Source organism: Numida meleagris, chromosome 3, assembly GCF_002078875.1.
Source record: "Numida meleagris isolate 19003 breed g44 Domestic line chromosome 3, NumMel1.0, whole genome shotgun sequence".
In the NCBI taxonomy this organism is placed as follows: Eukaryota; Metazoa; Chordata; class Aves; order Galliformes; family Numididae; genus Numida; species Numida meleagris.
The window spans coordinates 1,417,808-1,439,513 of record NC_034411.1 but is presented as its reverse complement, the minus strand read 5'-3'; the positions used below and the strand labels follow the sequence as shown (position 1 = coordinate 1,439,513).

At 44.2% G+C, this 21,706-nt stretch overlaps 1 long non-coding RNA gene across 1 annotated transcript in view; it reads right to left on the bottom strand.

Annotated features, from left to right (window-relative positions):
* Window positions 1–21,706, bottom strand: part of LOC110396379 — a 126,800-nt gene that overhangs the window by 83,382 nt on the left and 21,712 nt on the right. Inside the window, exon 2 of the long non-coding RNA XR_002436942.1 lies at window positions 19,639–19,704. This is a non-coding gene — a long non-coding RNA (uncharacterized LOC110396379). The remainder of the gene's footprint in view (window positions 1–19,638; window positions 19,705–21,706) is intronic.

The following is a 21,706-nucleotide window of genomic DNA, read 5'->3' as shown; positions in this document are numbered from 1 at the left end:
CTTGCCCATCTACCCAGCTAAGCTACGCACAGTTTGTGTACATGAAAAGCCTGCTCTGTAGCTCAATGGACAAATGCAAATACACATGGAATAGGCTGACGATGTCATCCTTGCAGATCCGTAAGAAGCAAAGAATTGGAAATATCTCCATTTTCTGAATAGGGAGCGGAAGGCACAGCTCAGCCAACGTGTTGGGCCAATAGAAGCTGATGCTTCAGTCCTTCTTTTGCATCTGTGCATCTGTATTTTGGAACAGGCTGAGGAACTTACGCAGCTGAAAACCAATCCTGGGAAAAAGAGAAGAGTTTTTATTCCGGCCACATCAGCTCCTTGATCTTGGTTTGCACACAGCCTGGCAGGACAGGACACAGCAGCAGAGACAGGGAATACAAGGCAACATTTTTGACTGGATGTGCATGAGATCACAGAGGGAATATGTAATGGCCTCAAGAAAACAAAGTGGGTCTACAGGTCCTTTCTTCACCACCTAGCAAAGATTTTCTAGTTGCATGCCCATCCTCTGGGCTGCCAAAGCTTCTCACCCATAGCAAACGTATCTCAGAAGTATCTCAACCCTCTGCTCAGCCAACAGCTAATTATTTGGGAGTGGAGGTTGCACAGGCGTTATTTTAGCAGCTGTCCTAGAGAAGGTAGGCTCAGACAGGCCAAAAATAAGCACAGATACAACGACAGAGAAAGGGAACAGCTTAGCCTGAGGAACCCAACATAAGTACCATGGCAAGAGGTTTGTTTGGGAGGAGGGACAGAAGTACAGAGGCATTTTGCAGTGTTAGCACAGCTCCTCCAGCCGACACAGTCCCTCCTTTTGCATTTCCCTCCATGGCAGGTAATGAGATGCTGCTGGTACCCCCATGGCTGGAGGTGCCTGCAGTGGTTCAGCCCATCGCAGTGCTGTGCCAATCACTTAACAATTCCCACAGCTGCCTTTGTGCGAAGCCTCTCTCTTAAGCCTCTGGTTTAAGAATTTAGAGTAATCATGTAAAAATGATACCCCTGTGCTCTATGATCCGCTGAATCTCACTAATGCCGGATCCCAGAAGAGGGCTTATTAATGAAAAGATGCAATGCCTCACTCTCTGCTCATGTTTCACACGAATATCTCTCATGGATTCGGCAGTAAACCTTACTGCTGATAAAGTAAGTATAATGAACCTCCGTGCTCCGCAAGAATGAAATCTCGGACTGATGACATAGTTACCTGCTCCGCATCCAGCACAGCAGCAGGCTGGAGAGGGAGGGGTGAGGAGAAGCACCTGGCTGCTCTGGGGAACAGCGAGGACAGATCACAGCCTCCTAAACCTTGTGTCTGGCTTGTAGCCATGCCTTTGGTTGTGGGCAAAGATCGAGAGTGTGGAAGGGAGCAGTTTGCAATTAGCTGAGAGAAATAAAATCATGCTTTATTGTAAATCACCGAGTGAACGCAAGAAAGGAGAGTTTTAAAGGGACAGCAACACCTTGGAGATACTGTCAGTCCTTCCAGTATTACACAGCAACCAAAACCCCAGGCAGCTCCTGCCAGATGCTGGCTCCTCCAAAGGGATCGGCTGCTCCCAGCCCTGACATCCAAACACATCTTGAGAAGGCACGGAAAATAATGCTAAGCTCTGCCTTTGTCCTGGAGCTCTTCTGCTAATGGAAGCATGTTTTGCAATCAAGAGATTTACATTGTCAGAAACGCTTTTGGATGCATTTGCTAAAACAATCTCTTTCGGGTGTCATGTGGTGCAGAGGTAAAATAAAACACGGTGGGCAACAGTGCAGTAGGTGTCTGTATTTGTCCAAGGCCCACTGTGACACAAATGCCTTAGCATCAGTAGGATGGTATACCCAGGCCCACATAACCAAATCCAAACTTCTCAAACCTGAATATGGAAAATTACGGCAGAGATCACAGAGCTGGAGAGTGCTGACCACCTCAAGCACTGGTCTATTCAACTACTCAAGCGATCCACGAAGATGTTAGCGACGTCTCTTCACTTCAGGGGGATGCTCAGGTCAGAGGGAACTCAGACACCCTGAAACTCTGTGGAATCTTAAAGCAGGTGCTACATTTCACGTTAGCAGCTTGGGTATAACTCCTGGGATTATTCATATCTAAATGCCCCATATGTTGTCTTTAGAGGGGAAGGCGGTCGCACCACCTTTATATGTGTGCTTTCTTCCCTTTGCTCTTACATTTCTTCAACATGCAAAATGTACTTAACTCGCTGCTTATTGAATGAAGGATTAGTATTATTTTCTTTCCTCCAGTGAACTTTGTTTCACTTCATCCTGCATATATTTTGCTGGTCTGTGTTTTCCTGCCAACACACCACTGTTCAGCAAACTACCGCACTTAAGGGCAGCCAGCTAGCACAGTGATACCTTTCTACTCACAGGGAGTGTTTCTGTAATCACCGTGGTGCTGGTGGCATGAGTGACAGCTTAAAGCAACACACACGAAAAGCGCTTCCAGAAGTTTCACTGAGCTGGGATAGAACTGAAGCAGCTTCAGACTGCCAAAACACTGAAACATCGAGGGCATGGCACATTCTGAAATGCAACCTGCTGCCTAGCTCTTCTGCAAGCACAAATGTTGACCAGGGACCGTGAAGGGAGTTATTTCCCCAACCTCCTGTTACCGTGCTGCTGTGCCTCACGTTCCACTAGGCTGGGAGCGCTTGGAAAACACCCTGCTCTGGGTGCTGCAAAAATTAGAATAAAACAAGTCGATAACAAATTTGCAATGGCTCTGTGTGAAGTTTACGAGCTCCTTTTTTGTTGTTCGGATTAGTAACGTTGCCCGGTAGGGAAGCAATGCACTGTGCTCTTGGAAAACCAGTCTGGGTACTCCCATTCCCATCACTGTGGCAGTGCAGATCTATCTGGCGGAAGCATTTTCTTTTTCTTCTGGAATTATACCTCGGGTCCTGCTAGGTAGCTGTTCTCTTTGTTCCTGTAAGCCAAGCTAGTTGCAAGATCACGCTATGCCATGCTTATAACCTCTCACTAAAAAGGAAGAGATTACAAAGGGGGCAAAATACCCCAGAGGGTTCCCCTTTATCAGAACCTCCCTGTCAGTTTGCCTTCTCATTTCCTGAGCTCTTGTCTGATTATTAGTGTACTGGCAGAATAAAAATAACCTCATATTCCTACATGAATCATAAATAAAACCCTTTTATTTCATCAAAGAGGTTGGCAGGTTTATAGTCCTTTGCAATGCATGCACGATGTGAATGACATACCTTTAATTTTGCTGACAAGCTTGTCGGGGTCCTAATGAAAAAGAGTGAAAAGTGGGTGACTTCTCTAAAGGTTTAGCCGTTGCTTTTTGGTGAGGATATATATTTCACCTTGCCACTGTAATCAAGGAGCCAACTGATCTTGGTAATGAACTCTTCAATTACAGTCCACTTCTGACTCTTCAGGAATGCCTAGGCAACAATACCACGGTGATTATTGCTGATATTACAGATTAAAGTCACCTGGGGGGAACAAAAAAGGAGGAGGGAAAGAAGAAAGAAAATCCGAGCAGTGTCCTTGCTAGAGTTTCTGGTGTCAGGATGCATCAGCAATGAACTAAAAGGAGAGATCACATTCCAGATTTTGAGAAGCTGGATTTTATGCCTCATTTGTACATAGGACAATCATAAAGTCACTATTCTCTCGCTTGTGTTTTGACATTATGTGTTCCCCGTGTTTGTTCTTCTAGCTGGTTTGTTTTTCAGAAACCAAAATAAAGTATTGTGGCACCTATCCTGAGAAAATCTCATGAAAAAGAAAAGGATTATACAAAGAATTTCTTTGGGTATCACTGGCAAGCAACTGTCCAGACGAAGGCTGAACAAAGGAGAAAGAGTCCAGGAATACAAAAAACAGTACAAACAATCTGGAAATTTCTCCGATTTCTCATCTTTTCTGGAGTGAACTGTTAACTTCTTCCAAAGAGGGAGGCAGACAGTTAAAAAATGCATTTTTAGCCATGATGCAAGTTCTTTCTCCTTCTTCAAAACATCTTTTCTTATTTCTACTTCCCTTTTGTCGCCTCCTATTTTGCTCATGTAAAAGTCCTAAAGAACACTGGCCCCAAAGTTTGCTTTCTGACCACAGATAAATTGTCAAAGCCACAAGCCTTTTCCCTCTCAGGAAAGAAGATCTGCTTTTTCGGAAACATCCCAGGTCTTCATGTAATAATTCAGAAAGAGATTAAGGGAATAGGAAAGCTGTATGTGCTGACTTGGAGATTATCCTTCGTTTTGCTGGTGATTCCTGTCTTCAGCAGTAACTCATCGAGAGAAAGGCTGGGATTTGGCAAGTTTCCCTATCCTGATTGCTGTTCTCTTCAGTTACATTTTCCCTTGTGCTCTATTTTTTTTATTATTATTATTTGCTCTGGGGAATACAGAGGTGGGTGTGAAAGGAAATGAGAAAGAGACAAGTGAAGCCATCTCACTGGGGAAAGAGGCAGGGTTGTGAGTGAAGGGCTGTGTGTGCACAGGAGATGGGGCAGAAAAGGGAAGAACTTGTGGGCAGTGAGTTCCAGATCATTATCTTGTCAGGATTCTACAAGATTCCAAAGCTGTGCATTTAATTTTCATTACTTTCCATTTTCCTTTGCTAAGTTCAGGAGCAATATCTAATTTTATTAGGAGCTTTTCATCAAACATAGATATCTTCCTTCCTCAAGGGATGCCCTGGCCACAAAAACATCAGGCTCTGTGAAACATTAGCTAATCCCAGCTAGAGTTACTTGACCCTATCAAGCAAAGAGATAAATTTGACTCTTCATGAGGGTCCTACTGTTTATACTCCAGACAAAATTCTTAGATCTCAAAGTTTTCAGAGGAAAAGCATTTTTCATAATGCCAGGAAGCTGCCCTTGAGGACCTGGGTCGTACAAATCTGAAACTGTTTCTTGTTTCAGATTAAATATCCTGACAGACTTCCTCTTGGTTGTGGCTGACAGCAGCATCTCATTTTCTCAGCATAGTATCCATACAGGTAAAGGTAGCAGTCACCATATTTCCAAAGCTCTTTTGCTCCACTCTTACATGCTAACAGACCAAATCAACCCAGACATACTATCTTGATGCATTTAACATACATTGCATCGTACTGTGCTTTAAAACATATCATAGCTTATTTTAAATGTGAAATCTAGTGCGTTTTGTACTTATTTAGTGCCTTGCTCCATCAACACGTGCCCAGTGCTTTGGTAAATACAGGCACGCTGTCTGTAGTGGTGTTGCCTCTTCAGCTGTTTGAAATGAAAGGTCTTGCTAGAAGAGGTTAAGAAAAGCCTTACATACTCCAAAATTATCAGTTTGTTATCACTATTAATAATACTTTATAGTACTTAACAAGCTACTTTTCATCTTCAAAGCACTTTGCAAATATTAATTAATCCTCCCAATTTGCCTGTGGGGTAAGCAAACGCTGTTGCTCTCAGAAGTTGAGTCAGAGGTTTAAGTGATGTGCCCAAGCCAAGAGGGTCAGGAGCAGCCTCTGCACGTCCTGCTCTGCTGCTCAGAATACCCCAACAAGTGTTTCCCCATGCTCAGATGGGATGGCGGGTGTGTGCCGCTTTTAAACAGGAGGTGTTTTCTTAAAGCACTGGCTTGCAGTGCTGACTGTGCCTTCATCTGCTTGAACAAGTTGATACGACCCGTGATGGCCATCAGCTGGCAGCAGCTCGCAGACCCATGCTCAGCACACTTGGCAAGGACCTGGACTTGCGTCCTCAGTACAGCCACAAAAATCTGTATGTCGTGCTGTGTACACAAAGTGTATGCATGTGCACCGCCAGCATCGCTGTGTGTGCGTATGGATATGCATCAATATGTGTAGATCTGGTGGCCTTCTATGATGAAGTGGCTGCATCGGTGGATCAAAGAAGGGCTACTGATGTCATCTGCCTGGACTTCTGCAAGGTCTTTCTCATGGTCCCCCACTGCATCCTCATCTCTAAATTGGAGAGGTATGGGTTTGAAGGATAGGCTATCCAGTGGATAAGGAATTGGTTGGAAGGTCGCAGCCAGAGGGTTGTGGTCAATGGCTCCATGTCCAGGCGGAGTCTGGTCTCATTAAACTCATGTGAGTATTCTTCAAACAATTCCAAATAGTTTCAGTGCTAACAAACTATAGAAGGTTTAGAGGAACGGACAGTCCCACAATGGGGCTTTATTAGTCCATGCCTCTTTGAGTAGGTAAATCATACTCTTTTGCTTTATTGAGTGTTCCTTTAGGAGTATATTGGACATTTTTTATCTGCTACAATTAATTGAGTGCCCAGTGCATCACATGGCACAGCCTGGCATCGGAACTCAGCATTTGCTGGGAGTCCTTCAGTGCTACACAGGCTGCCAAAAAGGGCAGTAGCTGTGAGATGTGATACACCTGCAGATAAATGATGGTGAGAATGCAAAACTGAAGGACTAAGGAGTTCTTTCCAGCACCACACTGCTTTCATGAAATGAATGGGATGATGGCCCTGTTTGCTAATCTTATTTCTTTCTTTTTCTTTGGCTAGTGAGTTACCCCCTTACCTGCATGTTAGTTTTATCTTTGCTGCACAATGCTATGGCAAGACAGGCAAAATTAATGTCAGCATCTCCCTCACTTCTAATGTATAAAAGAGCCTTTTGAAGGTGGAGTAAACCAAGGAGGCCAGTTACTAATTATACCCCATTGTACCGGCTGTCGAGAACAAATGAATAGGAGCCATTTGCCTTGTGCTTACCGGAGCGCCGTGCACAGACAGTGGTGCCTTTGTGGGAGAGGGAGATCCCTTCAGTGGACCAGAGAGAGAAGAAATGGAATTGTTAATGTATGTAAGATGCAGGCAGATTTCTATGGTACTATTTCATCGCAGAGGCAGAAGGTAGCAGAGCCAATCATGAAAAGCGTGAAGGTGTGAAGGCACAAAGATGGAGAGTTGATTAAAAGCACCGTGGGGAGCGTGAGCGAACAAATCAATGGTAATGATGGAATTATGCCTGAGTGGAACCCAACAGTCTGCAGTGTCCTGCTGGCTTGGCGCTGGGGATTAAACACGGCAAAGAGCAGGGCCCAGCCCTTGCCCATCCCATTGGCACCCAGAGACACGCCGATGTGCTGTGAAACTGGTGAGGACCCTGAGGAAAGCATGAACTCAGTGCAAACACCTCTGTGCCCCGGCAGCCAGATGAGCAACAGAGATGCCTCTGTGAGCAGTCTCATACAAACACAGCGTCAGTGCCCTTCTCCTTCCCTATTTTGCTTTGCTAGTGTGTATACATCTCTATGTGTACGTACCTAAGGTGCCCCTGTCACTGTGCGCTAGGACAGCCAGCGATTGCTGTGGTGAAGGAGTACGGGGCAAGGATGCTTTGTGTTCTGTGAAAGGGCATTCTGCAGAGGGAAACAGCCAAACTGCTCATGAGGCTCATCAGTTTTCTTTGCCGTACAGCAATTTGGAATCTCTCTTACCTGCTTTTGTGGTTGGTGACATCAGGAGAAAGGGCCCAGGGCTGTTTGGCCTGCCTGTCGGTCACTGGATGCAATGGATGGGAAGATGAGCAGAGACAATGCCTAGCAGAACAGATAGGGAGTGCTGGGACCTACCTCTAAGAGATAATTACATTGTGACATTGAACATGCCATGGTACTAAGTAAGCATCCTGGAGATTTCCTCTCCAATATCACTAGCCACATTGCTTGAGAGCAAGCTGCAACAACAGCACTGTTCTCAGAAGGGACACAAGAGGACAGTTTGACCTCAGCCTGGCCTTGCCTGCAAGGAAATCCCCCACACCATGGCAGCAGAGCCAGACTTTGAGCAAATACAGTGAGGGTATGCTGGCTTTTTGGCACAAAATCACGACGAAATAACTGAAAGCTAAACATATTCCAAATAAAATATTTGCCGGGGGGTGTGACAGGCAGCTGGGGCTGGGGGGAGGCTGGCCCCTGGCAACCTGCACGTGGCTGGGATTGCTGTGGGGCCCCGCTGAGAGACCTTCCCATCGCGGGGGTCTGTGCATGACCCCCAGTCAGACCGCTGGGGCAGGAAGGGACATACTGTGGTCTCTCCAGAGATAAAATTCTCCAAAAGATAAAAGAGTCACAATTAGACAATGCACAGACTCTTCCCACATGGTCTTAATGAAGATGATTTAGGAGTGGTCAGGTAAACTAGTGGCAGCAGGTGTGAAGCCTGCAAGGAAAGCACAGGTCTTGGAATTGCGCCGAGCATGTGTCCCTGCATTGGCCCATTCCTCACATATTGTTTTTTCTCTTGGAAGCAGCGAACACCAGGAACTGGAGAGGGAGACCTGGGCGCATCACAAATATTGAATGTAAATACAACACATCCCAGTGCAGACCCTTCACTGAAACAAGCCCTAGAGCAGAGCTATCTCCTCCCGTTGGTGACAGTGCAAAGGACTTCAGCATAATCGTATTTACTCAGCCAAATGAGAGCTGCTAATGCACTTCAGCCTTAGAAACAAAACTTGAACTACTTAAGTGTAGCTTTTCCAAAGCAGGGGATTTATTTGCATGTGGCTGCTGATTTCAGGGGCAGTCTCTGCTCTGGCAGCCTCAATAGGTGAGAAGTCACCTCCCCTGGACAGGGATGCTGCCCTTTGGCTTTAAGCTCAAGCAGGACCCAGAGCAAGGAAGTGCAGGTTTACCTTAGACACAGTTAGAAGTAAAAATGCATTTGAATTTTGCAGTTTTCAGCTTTCCAGAGCCAAACCAGGCCCAGACAGACAGCAGCAGTTTGACTGGCTTTCTTGCCCAGTCACAAATTGTAAATTAAAGGCATCCTAAACAAATCCTAAGCCAGGGCTCCGGAGCTGAGCTTCAGGGCCATTTGGACATTGCTCAATTCATTTGCTTTATGCAAGTCACTTCACCATCACTTATCTCACCTCCTTGTAGTATACTGGGAGTAAATATATTTATCCTCTTAGAGACTATTGGATGGGCATTAAATATTAGTATTAGGCGCACTCCTACTAAATGAGCACTGCTAACTTGGTATGTAGCACGACTTGTCTAATGTAGAACATTTCTTTTGCATTTAGAGGTGCTGGGAACTTTTAATAAAGACCTTGACTTTTGCCCACATACTGGTGAGAGGCACTTGCTTAGAGAGTATTTTGTCATTTCTTTTTAAAAATATATGAAGCCTTTCAGCCTACTCTTCTTTAAGCTTTTCAACTCAGACGCTGAATAAGAATTTTAGTGAAACTCATACGGGTCATATTTGTTCCAACCTCAGCTCCCCCCCAGTCTGAGAAACGAATCCTTCCTAGGATAAAGTTTTCTTCAAAAATACAGTGTGGTAATCCTCTTTCTAATAGAGACTACACAACTGTCTTAACCTTTGCCCACATACGGAAGGCACTTGAACAAAAGTCTGTTTTGTAGATCCATCAACTTTAGAAGACCGAAGTCAGTAAAGAGCAGCCTCACCACTCTGTCTCCACTGACAAGCAGTGAAGGAGTTAATTATCTGCTTCTTTTCACTCATTCTGTTGCAGAGCTTGGTTGTGCATATTAAACGTCCAAGTTACCAGATTCAAAGAAAAACTTAATCTCAGTTTGGCTACATATTAAAAGTGGCATTCCCTGTTGTCCTACCTAGCACTGTTAATTGCATACATTTAGCCCTCTATTGGAGAATAATTTAGCTTCAGATTGAAAAGAAACAGCCCTGGCCTTGGTTATTTTGGCATACAAGTCTCCAGTACGACTCTGTTTTCTAAGCAGACATTAATGATTCTAAAACTAATATTCACTGTTTGGAGAGGCATAGCGGCCTTGGCATTTACTTAACCTTTTGTCTCATGTATGAAACTGAGTCAGCCTAAATCCTTTTCTTAATTAATATCCTTTTTTTTTTTTTTTCCCTTGTCCAACATTATTTATTAAACAATTTGTATGCAACAATTATGGTTGAGAGATTAGGAAAAAACAACACTGTATGAGAAAGCTCACTTAGGACAACATCAACCATGAAATGTGTCGTCCAGCTCCTACAAAACTGAGCACAAATGTGATGGGAATGGAGAATAAGAAAAGTCAGGGAAAAACACCTGAACAGCAAGTCCCACCACTCACCATTTAGCTCTAACATTAAACTATTCCCCCAATATATATATACAATTATATGGAGAAAGAGAGAAACTACTGCTTCAAAAGCATAAAAAGCAGGGATTCAACACCTCCTGAGAATGCTGGTGGTAGCTATGATTGTTAATAAAGTACTGTAACTGAATTGTTTCTCTTATTGCTTTGATAGGGAGAAACTATCATTTGGACTCCTGTGATGTTTCACAGGACAGTGCTCTCTGCTCCATGCGCCCTGCCTCATCTGGAGCTCACCTACTTTTCCAGTGGGTTTGTTCCTACGTATTTTGCACTTTAGTGATCACAGTTACTTTGCACAAAATACTGCTAATGGGTGCTCAGATCAACAGGGAAAATGATGAGAACACCTTCAATATTGAAATTAAAATCATTTTGGGGTTGCATTAGCAATTGTATGTCAATAATTGAGAACCAGAATTCACCAGGCTTGCATATAAATGAACATGGAATGTAAAGACTTGAGCATCTTTCCTCATCTACTACACTTTCAGCCAGCAGTTCAGTGTAATCATGGGCCCTTTGCTCAATAGCTGTTATATCTTACCAGGGCTGGATGACAAACCAGATCTACACGGAGAGCTATAATGTTCCCCAGACTTCAAAGTCATAAGCAACATGGACATGGTAATATGAGCCATACCGTGCATCCACTACAATACTCGAAGGAGTAAGATTCATTCTAGGTGTTGGCAACAACGTCATGCTAAATCTTATATTAGCCAATGATCCTCAGTCTCCAATGTTTTTAAGATCTCCCTCCTAAAAGCCTTTAGTAGATCTCTGGGTATCTTGACCCAGTTCTTGACCCACATCTTCTACTTGAAATCATACATACTGAACCCTTCTACCTTTACGACTAAATCCTGATTGTCAAACGCATGACTGGCAAGTGGGGAGGTCTTGGGAAGAAACATAATGGGGCCATTACTCAGAAACCCTCCTGAGAGCTGAACTGCACCACAGCCATTACTCCAGAACTGATGCTCCCAAAAGAAGCTCTACAGCTCTAGGGACCCAGCAATGCTGTTTTATTCACAACTGCCTCACCAGTGTGGTACTCCTTTAAATATTATTTCAGGGAAATAGTTCAACTGATTATTTCAGGGCATGAACTTAGAGAGTAGGTTTTAAAATCCAAATGCACGTCTATAAACCCAACATATTAATAAGTTAACAGTTTTCAGTAAGACATCAACATTTGCATGCATCTTCCTACTTGTTATGTGCAGTACTATATTTTTTAATGTTTCTTGGATGCTAGCCAAGGAGTCTGGGTCTCTAGTTAGTTCATCTATTACTTTCTTGCCACAACAGATCTGGGTCTTGGCCAAGTACTGGACTCACGCTGCATACAAAAACACAGAATTCTTCCTCTTATCTATCCATAGCCTTTGCTTCCCAAGGAAGGGGGAAAAACACCATAAATTAAGATAAATAAGTCAGTACCTAAAAATCCAGCACTATGTTCAGTAGAACTGTTTTTAGCATCTTTTAAAACTAGGTGTAATCAAAAGATGTCCTTAAGCATTTGTACCGCTTTAGTCTCCCAAGAGTAATTCATGACTATTCAACTGAACAGGAGAGGAAGATCTCTTCTTTAAACCCCTCCTCGATCTCCTTAGGCCTTCCAGAAGAGTGAGCAAGGTTACATGACCTGAAATAAAACAGTGGAGAATGAGGCTTCTGTGCCACCCTCCCCTTGTCAGAGTTTCTCAGCCTATGGACTATGAGAGGGTTGAAAGAGGCCACGGAGGGTTAGAGGCTACCTCTGTTTTACATTTGACCCTAAAAATTTTTATCTGTTACTCAGGGCCTCTGGTGTCTTCATAGGAAGAAAGATGAACACAGGAGATGCTGTTTTGAAAGAGTTTGGAAAACATGGTTCAGCCCAGCCCTGGTGGCAGGGCAAGGAATGCTGCTTTTTGTAGTGCGTTTAAGGTAGCAAGCTAATACTTAAATTAAGGAAGAGCAAGAAAAAAAAAAAGAATGACTGTGGTTTTAGAGCCACTTCAATCCACAAGCAGTCTGAGCTGCCATAGGAAGAGCTCGTACTGCCTACCAGCCCATCCCTGACGGGACCATTTCTGTTCCCCAAAGATATGCATTTAATCAGGGAACTAATAGGGTAAAACATCATCTGACCTAAAAACTGCCCCACCAGCAATGCTGCTGAGCACAGGGAAGCCCTTGTAGTAGGGCAGAAGGCAGGAAGGGATGGGGTGGAAAAGATGTTCCATCTCCTTGGGTAACAGCTCCATTCCTGCTGACCACAGAACCACCATGAAACCTAAGGCAAAGACACACGGGGCAAAGCCCGGAGCAGGGCATGAGATAATGGCTCAGTCTCACCTGTGCTGCAGCTACAATCACAATCCAGTCCACACACAGTGTTTTCCTGGTGGTGTAGCACCAACCATAGCAGTCCAGTAGGCTGACTTGTAAAATTTTGCTAATAATACAAAGATAGCTGACAAGTTAATAGAACATGATTCCTTTACCTTCTGCTTGAGATTTGTATGTGCATTTTTTTCCTGCTTAATTTGCCCAAACAAAGCATCGGTGCCTTAATTTCAGTTATTTCAGAAATTAGATCCTCTTGAAGAATGAAAGGATGCTACGTTTGAGAGGAGTAGCTTTTTTTTACGAAGACACGTAATTAATAGAAGCCATTAAAGATACTTGTAAAAATGATTCAGATTTCTATATATGATGACTAACTAACCTATTATTGCTCTTCTTGGTCAGAGATTTATGGGAATTTCTTAAAGAATAAAGAATTACTTAACAAGCTACAGGATATGCATAGGCTTGGAATACAGTCTGTGATGGTGTGAATAATAAGAAATGTGGCTGTTTATTTCCTTGACTAATTAACCAAAGCTAAATTCAGAGATAGCAAGATGTCAAAAAAGAGTTCTAACAGGGCAAGTGGATGTTTTTTCGCAAGAATCTAAACATATGCTTTATTGAAAAGAGCTGCTGTTAAGAAATTCAAGTTCTCACCCAGGGTTGCATACCAGCACAACCTCTGATAAGACTGAGAGGCTCCAAAGTCTTTAAAGGAAGAGTTTAGAATCAGGCGATACTGAATATTCAACAGCTCCCTGGAAGGAGAGAGAGAGATTGCAAGGCAGAGAGAGGAAACCACTTTGGTGCTTGCAAGAGCTTCTGGCAGAGACATTTTCTTGACAAAACAACGATGACAATGTTTTGGTCAAACCTTTCCGTGCAAAGAAAACTGACCTCTAAGACCACAGGCAGCAGAGTCACCTCATGGCTTCCTCCACAACAGTGCACACAGACAGCTTTCATTCTCCCAGCCCTGTTGGGTTGTAAGTGACCTGAGAGTGTTTGAGCATATTGTCCCCACTGGGTTGAAAAGCATGCGCCAAGAGGGAGCAGAGCATTCCCAGGCAGACTTTGGCAATAAGGGATGAGAGCAGAAAACACTTCAGGAGAGGAGGAAAATGAAAGGCAAACCAGCTGCTCAGGCAGCTGAAGCAATGTTTTCTATAGTAACTCCTCTGAGCAACACACAGAGATGATTCACGTGCCCCGGTGAGATGTAGAGGTAATACTGCCCCAGCTCTGGCTGCAACAATACGGCTTTCTCCAGCCCTTTTCCAAACCAGAACCCAACCAAGCCAGGTAGTGGCAATGAGCCATCCACAGCCTGACAGCCATTAATTAGTATCCAGCACACCTTCCCCTTCTCAGTGCTCGAGGGCTCTTGCCCTCCATTTTCTGAAGGCACACAAAGAATGGAACAACCTTTTCTCTATGCACCTGGCTGCAGCCACAGAACAGAAGGGGTCCTCTGACATTTTAGGGGACCTGAAGTGTAGAACAACGTGGCACTGCAGTTGAGAACCTTGCCGAGGAACGGAATGAGAAGATTTATTTTATTTTTGATATTTGAAAGATTTCAAAAAGCATTCAACTGGATTTCTTACTAAGAGGATGAGGGAAGAGAATCCTTTGTAACTAAGCTGGGAGGCCCAAGTCTTTTATCCATTGTTACAGCTTTTCCCCGGGGTAGGGTTAGGAAGGGCTGCAAGCCCCCACAGCTTAAGGAGGCAGTGCGCTGGGTGGGCTTCCCTAAGCCCCTGCTGAGCTAGAGCATCGTGCTCCATCTCAGCCCCTGGTGGGTGCTTGGGGAGATCCAGCAGCAACGGGGCTCCTGGGGAGGAGCCTGGTGCAAAAGCAAAGTCCTTCCACGGGAGGTTAGCAGCACGCTGGCACTTGGTGAATTGCTGGGCATAGAGCTTTGCCAAGCTGACTTCTCCTGATGGCTTTGTAGAAATATTATATAGGAATGATTGGCCAAAGACATGGTATCTCCTTTGGGATAGCTGGGTAAAAGGGGGAAACCAGTGTGACTGTATCTTAACACCATTTTCTCTGCCTTTTGAGGTGCTTAAATTTTGATGTAAAAGCCCTGCAACCCTGGTGTGAATGAATTGGTGGGACTCAACCAAATGAGCTTCAGTACCTTTTTCCCATGCTCGGTTCCCAGCAGCACAGAACCACTCACCTTTCATTGGCTGGAAGTGAGGACCAGGATGACATGGACACGTTCTCATCCTCCCCCAAAATCTGTCATTAGGGCCCGGCCAGCTTAGAACTTTGTAGTTCACTACAAAACCATGAACGTGTCAAATCTTTGTGGGTACAGTTTTGCTTAGCAGCATTTTCGTGCAACTTCTGGGCTCTGTGAGATTTTCACTTTTAAAAGAGTCAAAGAGGTGCACAGACTAGGAGCAGCAAAATGGAGTTGACTCCAGATGCCCATTTGTGCCTCAGTCAACATGTCAGAGTTTACTATTCGGAGCTGCTCTCACATAAAAGACGAAAGAAAGCAGCTTTTAAGTGATCAAGCAACCCTTTCCCAATTTACTACAAAACTCGCTACAAAACTAGCAAAAATTTTAAAGGCAAAGGCTTGCGGATGATCCCACTGCCCAGAAGCAGGAGAATGTGGAGTTTGTAAATAACAACTGCCATACAGGTAATGCCTATTTGCTTACTTGATCCCACTGAAATTAATGGTCTGTGGTTTAGGTATGTGTCAGTGCCATAAAGCAGGATACGCTTGGGGACCAGGAAGTGACTGCTTCACGTGTTAATGATGGAGTTATGGAGTGGCAGAAGCCATTCCAGAGACAAACTTGCGGAAGGATTTTTACTGTATGCTCAAGTCTCCCCTTTTTACACTCCAACAAAAAGCTCAAGAAATTTCTAGGTCAGACCTCAGGCTAAGGCTGAGATTTTCCTACAGAATTTGGGAGGGATTCAGCTATGGATTTCTTAATGGTAACACTGAACACGCAGCCTGCAAGAGCAAACAGTGCCCTGCTTCACAGTTAGGTGTATTCTCACATGGGGGAGATATGAACAAAGCTGTGTTCAACCAAATTATGCCCTCCCAGGAAGCCTTTTCTCCACTAAAGCCCCACATCTCCTTTTCTAGCCCCACCATTCCCAGGGAGGTGCTTGTATATGCCAAGAAAAAAAGCATCATACTAAGGAGTTATATTTTAATGTTCATACTATGGCTTCTTTACAATAGGAATAATAGCTATTGCTTTGTAGAACACTTACAACAAATAGCTTTTGAGATTGCTCGAACGCTTTAGCTCCACTTCAGCTCTTAATCAAACTCAGCAGCTGTTTGTTGCAATTACACTATAAAGCAATAGACATTATCCCTTAACTAACTGTCTTATTAATATAGGTAGTTACACAGTTATTTCATAGTTACTCTTAAATAACTGCTTTTAATTATTTTATTAACATAAATAACCATCTCAATAAATTTAAATTAAATGCATATGTAAGAAATGTAATTTAAAGCATTGCACAAAATTGCATCTGTTTACTAATGTTTAAATAAACGTCATCGTGTAATTCAATTAAAATGCAACTTTAATTTATTTTGATTTGGATCACCATGGGACACCTAAGACACCAGGACTTCCTAAATATTGAAATGGGCACGCTCTGGTCTGTCTTCTGTTGCTGATTTTTATTTGCAATATTAATTTGCTGCCAGGAGAATGAGATTTCTTTATACTCACAAAACCTACAATTTAACAACCCTATTAATTTTATTTTCTTCTCATTCCCAGACAAAGTCACAGATGAAACTGGACTGCTTTTTGCCTTCTGGTTCACCTATGTAATTCTGCTTCCAAGTGGAGAAAAAGATTTTATTTTCCTCTGCAGTACTGGGTCTTCCACATCTTGTGCCATTTGTTCTGGCAAGATCAAGCTCTTTGCCTCCAGCTAGAGCGAAAGCCCACACTGTCTGGCCAAAAATCCCCTTGTTCTTCCTCATGGGGCCAGTTTCTTGCTCAGAGGCCTCGTTCAGCCCAAAAATTCTCCGCTGCTGATGTCAAAGATGTTACAGCAGAGAAACTACGTGAAGAATTTGTCTGCGAAACCAACTTACCAGTGGTGAGTTCTGCTAACCAGTAGAGTCCATCCAACCCCCTAACTAAAGGACACAACTTTCTATGCAGTATCTTTAAAGCAATGGCATTTCCATGCTCTGTGTTGGGATGATGGGTGCCCCAGCAGCACCAAGCCTAAGGAGAAGTGGAATGTAGCTGGAGATAGCAAAGATAAAAACTATGATTTATTTATTTTAATACTTCCATTCAAATGTAGCAGGTGACATGAAAGGATAATTACAGACTGTCAGGAAGGGGTTGTGGATGCTGTGATCTGGCAGACACACTAAGCTCCTTAGGAGACGAGCTCTTCAAGTTTACAGACGAAGGTGGGCAAGGACATAGGCAATTCTGTACAAAGGGATTTTACAGAAAAATGTGGAAACTAAGAGTGGGGGGAGACATGTTTAAACTTCAGGTAACTGAGAGTTATCAGGGTTTGGATAATTGAAGTTCCAATGTATATTTGCCGACACTGTCGCTCACCTTTGAGCCCTACCTAGGCATCCTGACATTTATGTAGTCTGAAATCCTGAAAGCTCTGAGTTTAGACAACTAAATTGTTGCTTGTCAGTTTAGTCTTGACTGAAAGACAGATGTTTTGTTTCAGAGTAACACTCCTTTCAGACTCCTCTATTCCCAAGCTCAGATTGCTGAGCTAGGGAGCTCCTGCTAATGAAAGAGCTTGCAAGCAGGCAAAGATATTTACATACCTTGAACAAAGGAATTCTTTGGGCAAAATGGGGATTTTTAATTATTGCTTGGGTTTTTTCTTTTTATTTTTTCATATGGGATTCTCAGTTCTAGCTCTCCAGTGGGAGGTGGAGGAGCTTGGAGGTTTTGAAGGTTGCTACATCTTTGGTAACGTGGCAGATGATTTACTGGGCTACCACTGCACAGTTTTATGAGCGTGTTCTGCTGAATGCAGCTGGCTCTCCAAACAAAACCCTGAACAAAAGTACAGCTAAGAAACTGAACCAGAATTGTCCAGAAATGTAATTCCTGAAGTAGGCACATAAGTCCACTGTGCACACAGTAGCTAAATGCCAACCGTGCAAACGAGGAGAACCTGTTATCTATGCAATGCCTACATCTTAACTTTGCCCTTAATTCAAAGTGAGCCATTATTACTGGGATTCCTTATTATCCCTAGTGAGCGTGTAGGATCCTTTCCACTGACAAACAAGTTCTCTCTTGGCACAGCTTTGCACAGGCAACTTGCACAGTTCAAGAGCTGCACATCCGGATGGTGCCGCTGGGATCCCACACCTGACTCTGGCTACGCTTTTGTACTGCTAATGCAATGAAAAGCAAATTGGGGACTCTAGAAAACAGCTCAGGCAGAACGCAGCACCATCCCACTGACCCCAGATTTAGCCTACCTTTGAGATTCCACTGCCTGCAAGCAGCGCATGAGTTCATTACCGTGAAGTGCCTCATTGCGAGAAGCAGCAGTGAGTGAGACCTGCAAAGCCCTGATGTGGCTCTGCCTCCAGTTGTGCCCTGTGATAATTCAGGCTTTTCCTATCTCAGTGCCTCTCTCTCTGGGTGCTGATGCCCACACACCTCTCGATTCTTGGCCTTCTGCCGGGATTGGGCCTTAATTCCTTTGTTTATGCCATTAAGTGTGTGTGGAGGTAGCGGAATACAAGGCTCACCATGCTGACATGTCAGTAACCTCAGCTCTGATCTGGAGGGATCTCGTGCACTTGCAGAGGTTAAAGGGACTCATTTAATTTAGAACCTTAAGCTGGATTTGAACTGTAGCCCCAGAAGGAAAAAGCCAGTGATTTTATCTGAGAAGCCACATGGCTCCAGTTTCCTCATTGGTACTTGGGCAAACCATGGAGATATTAACTGTGGGCTCTATTTTCTGCCCTTAATTATAGTGAGCTAGTCTGATTTTTCTCTTTCTTTCATTCATTTTTTTTTAAGGATTTGAGTGACAAAGTGACTATGCATATCATTCCACATTTGAACTGTAAGACTTCAGTATTTCTACCTCTAGTGTGTAATTGGATCAGCTGCCAGTTACAGAAAGGAGCTGGGTGAGTATTAAGTGTGTGGAAAATGAAGAAGAGTCCAAGTGTGAAGGGGAGGAATAATTTGACAAAGCCTGCAGTGAGCTGTACGTGGTTTTCTCGTTCCAAAATGGAGTAGGTTTTGAAGCACGTGAGGAAAAGTTGGCTTTGATTTATTAGCTTTGGTTCACAGAACACTGGCCACGATCTTGGAGACACTCAACAAGTACAGCAAGCCACAGACCCTGCCCCAAGGAGCTTACAATACAAACATTACCATAACAAGGATGGCTGAGTGCTAAGCTGAAAACCAGACTACTTTCACTTGATCCCTCAAAGCTGTGCCTTGAACAACCTCATCAGGCAGCACACTTACCCACTGCCACGGCCTTGGCATCACAGCAGGAGTAGGGTGCAGTGTGGTCATGGCATTGCAGGCTTCAAACCATTGCACCCAGAGCTGTAGGTTTCTACTGTGGCATGCGATTAGTTTAATTTTGAGTTTCTCAAAGAAAGGAATGAAACTAATGCAACCATGAAATATTTTAAAATCCACTGCAGAAACCCAAAGTAAATCTCAGCCATTTAAGAGAAGTGAGAAGTAGATAAGGGCTCTGTCCAGTAAAAAAAAGTGAGAATGTTTCTGTAGAGACAAGAAAATTGCCTTGCCACTGAGTTCTTCTGTTAACCACAGTTGTGGCAGGATCATACAGACAGAAAGACAGTTCTTTATCCAGTAAGTGCTGAAGCAGTTATACCTTTACAAAATGCAAGCAAATCCCCTTTGATATGAATATGCAGGTTTGTGGGTTTCTGGTCAGAGGCTACTGGTGGGACACAAGAGCTGCATATTGAGCGGGCAGCCTTCGCTTCACATTTCCAAGTAGCACTTATAGCACTTAGATGCAACTCAGGACAACAGTTTGATCACGAGGTGACAAATGTAGGGGATAAAGAGAGAGAACTGCAGCCTAAAATCAAAGAAAAGGTCCCAACACCCCGAGCAGCTCATGAAAGATCAGAGTTACCTGGAAATCTGTCAGCATTTGTGTGTCTTGGCTGTAGAAATCTGCCATAAAATCCACCATGCTGACCTGTAAGGAATTAAACAAGAAACATTTGTTAGCGATATCAGTGGCAAAGATCTACCAAAATATTCCAAGCGGATTGACTACCCGGCGGCAGCCAGGAAATACGTAAATATCGTGAAGAAGGTAGGGAGAGCAAAGAACGTGTGAGATTTGCTATCTCCCAATTCTAGGCTGCTCTGAGCTTCACTTGAGAGTTTACTGTCCCACAGGACTCTGGTATGCTGGGATTTGGAAACTCTTCTGCTGTGCAGAAGACTGAGAAGAGCAACGTCCAAAAGAGCCCCTGGGCTATGGCCACAGTCGTGTCCTTTTCCACCTGTACAAAAGCTCTACAGACAAGTATGTCTGGCAAACACAAAACAAAAAAAAACAACTCAAAATCATTTCTCTCTGACTCTCCGAGGGGGGCAGAGCATTCAGACAGAATGCCCTACCTCAAAGGAAGTCAAGATTGGATCAGAACATCTCAGAGAAATAGAAAGGGAGGGATGGTGAGAGGCGGTAGTGTAAAGGTTTTATCAGCATGGCTTTGGGATGGCCACATTACTCACAGGTCACTGCGCTTTCCAGCTGACTAGCGACAGACGAAATAAGGACAACAACAGCCTCTGGATTTCCAGGTAGCAGCTGCAGCCAAGTCTGCTATTTCAGCTGCCCTTTGAGCCTGGGACATGCATGGCATTGCTCGGAAAGGGGCCGACTTTGTCTTCCAAAGGGAACCGACCGCGCCATCCCACGTCTGCCACCACCAAGCTCGAGAACATCAGGTCAGTATTTGTATTGCTAGAGGGAGGAAACCTTCAAACACAACGCACAGGGTTTTGCCTGCATTTTGCATGCCTCCAGCACTTCCAGCCACTTAACTAGAGCAAGTCCTGAAATGCTTTGCGGATCTCAGCCTGCTCAGCAGGAAGGCACCAGGAACGGGTCACCCCGGCGAGCCCACAGCAAAACCCAAGCACAGTTCTTCATGTCCCGTAAACAGCGAGCACAACACCGAAATTTTGATACGTAACAAATGCATTGCGAATCTTATTTACTTATAGCAAAGTGATGCCGTTCCGCCAGGCTCTACGACACAGGGAGCTTAGAGCAGAGAGCGCCAACCAGTCAGGCGCACACAGAGACCCCAGAGCCAAGCGGAAAATAGCACTGCCATTCCTGCCATTTCTCAGTGTAGCGAGGGCTCGTAACCAAGTTTTTGCAAGCCGCCTCTTTCAAAGACTCAATGGATCCTCTCCTGCCAGCAGAGGGTGCGTGGGGGGCAGCTGCCCTCCTCCTCTCTGCTGCATTCTCTCACCTTGCACTGGTGCGCGCGGTTCCTGCGCTCGGAGGTCTCCTACTTGTGTTTGAACTCTCTGAATACTCTCTTCAGCTACACACAAGGAGCCAGAGGCCTTGGTAACCTCCCACCCCAGCAGTTCTTTTCCTGCAGTCAGGAAATGCTCTCTCTTTTTTTTTTTTTTTTCTCTCTCTCTCTCTCTCTTTTTTTTTATTTTTGTATTGCAAAGATCTATTGGAAATTCCTCTTCCAGTGTTTGCCTTTAGTCTGGGCCCTGGTAACAGTGATTGGAGACAGCAGGAAAAAAACAGACTGCGCCCCTCACAGACAGGAGCGTCTTGTTTCATATATGGATTTATGACAATATTTTGTTAATTTAAGCACTTCCAAATCCAAATTGATACCGAGATATCTAGCTATCTACCAATGTATGCTCCAGATAACTTCAGCAAGCTTCATCATATGGCCATGTGAATGCTTGGACATTTTTTCACAAAGAACTCAAATCAGATCAAGCTCTGACAGCTGATTTTCAGCTAATATAAGGGCACAAAGTTAATGTAATGGCTGAGGTGATAGTTTACACACTCAGAATACCTCTCCCTGAGCTGCTCCAGCCTCATACCTCCATTATGGGAGCAGAGGGCACAAGTTCCAACAGGGAAGGCTTTCTTCCCTTCCCTTCCCTTCCCTTCCCTTCCCTTCCCTTCCCTTCCCTTCCCT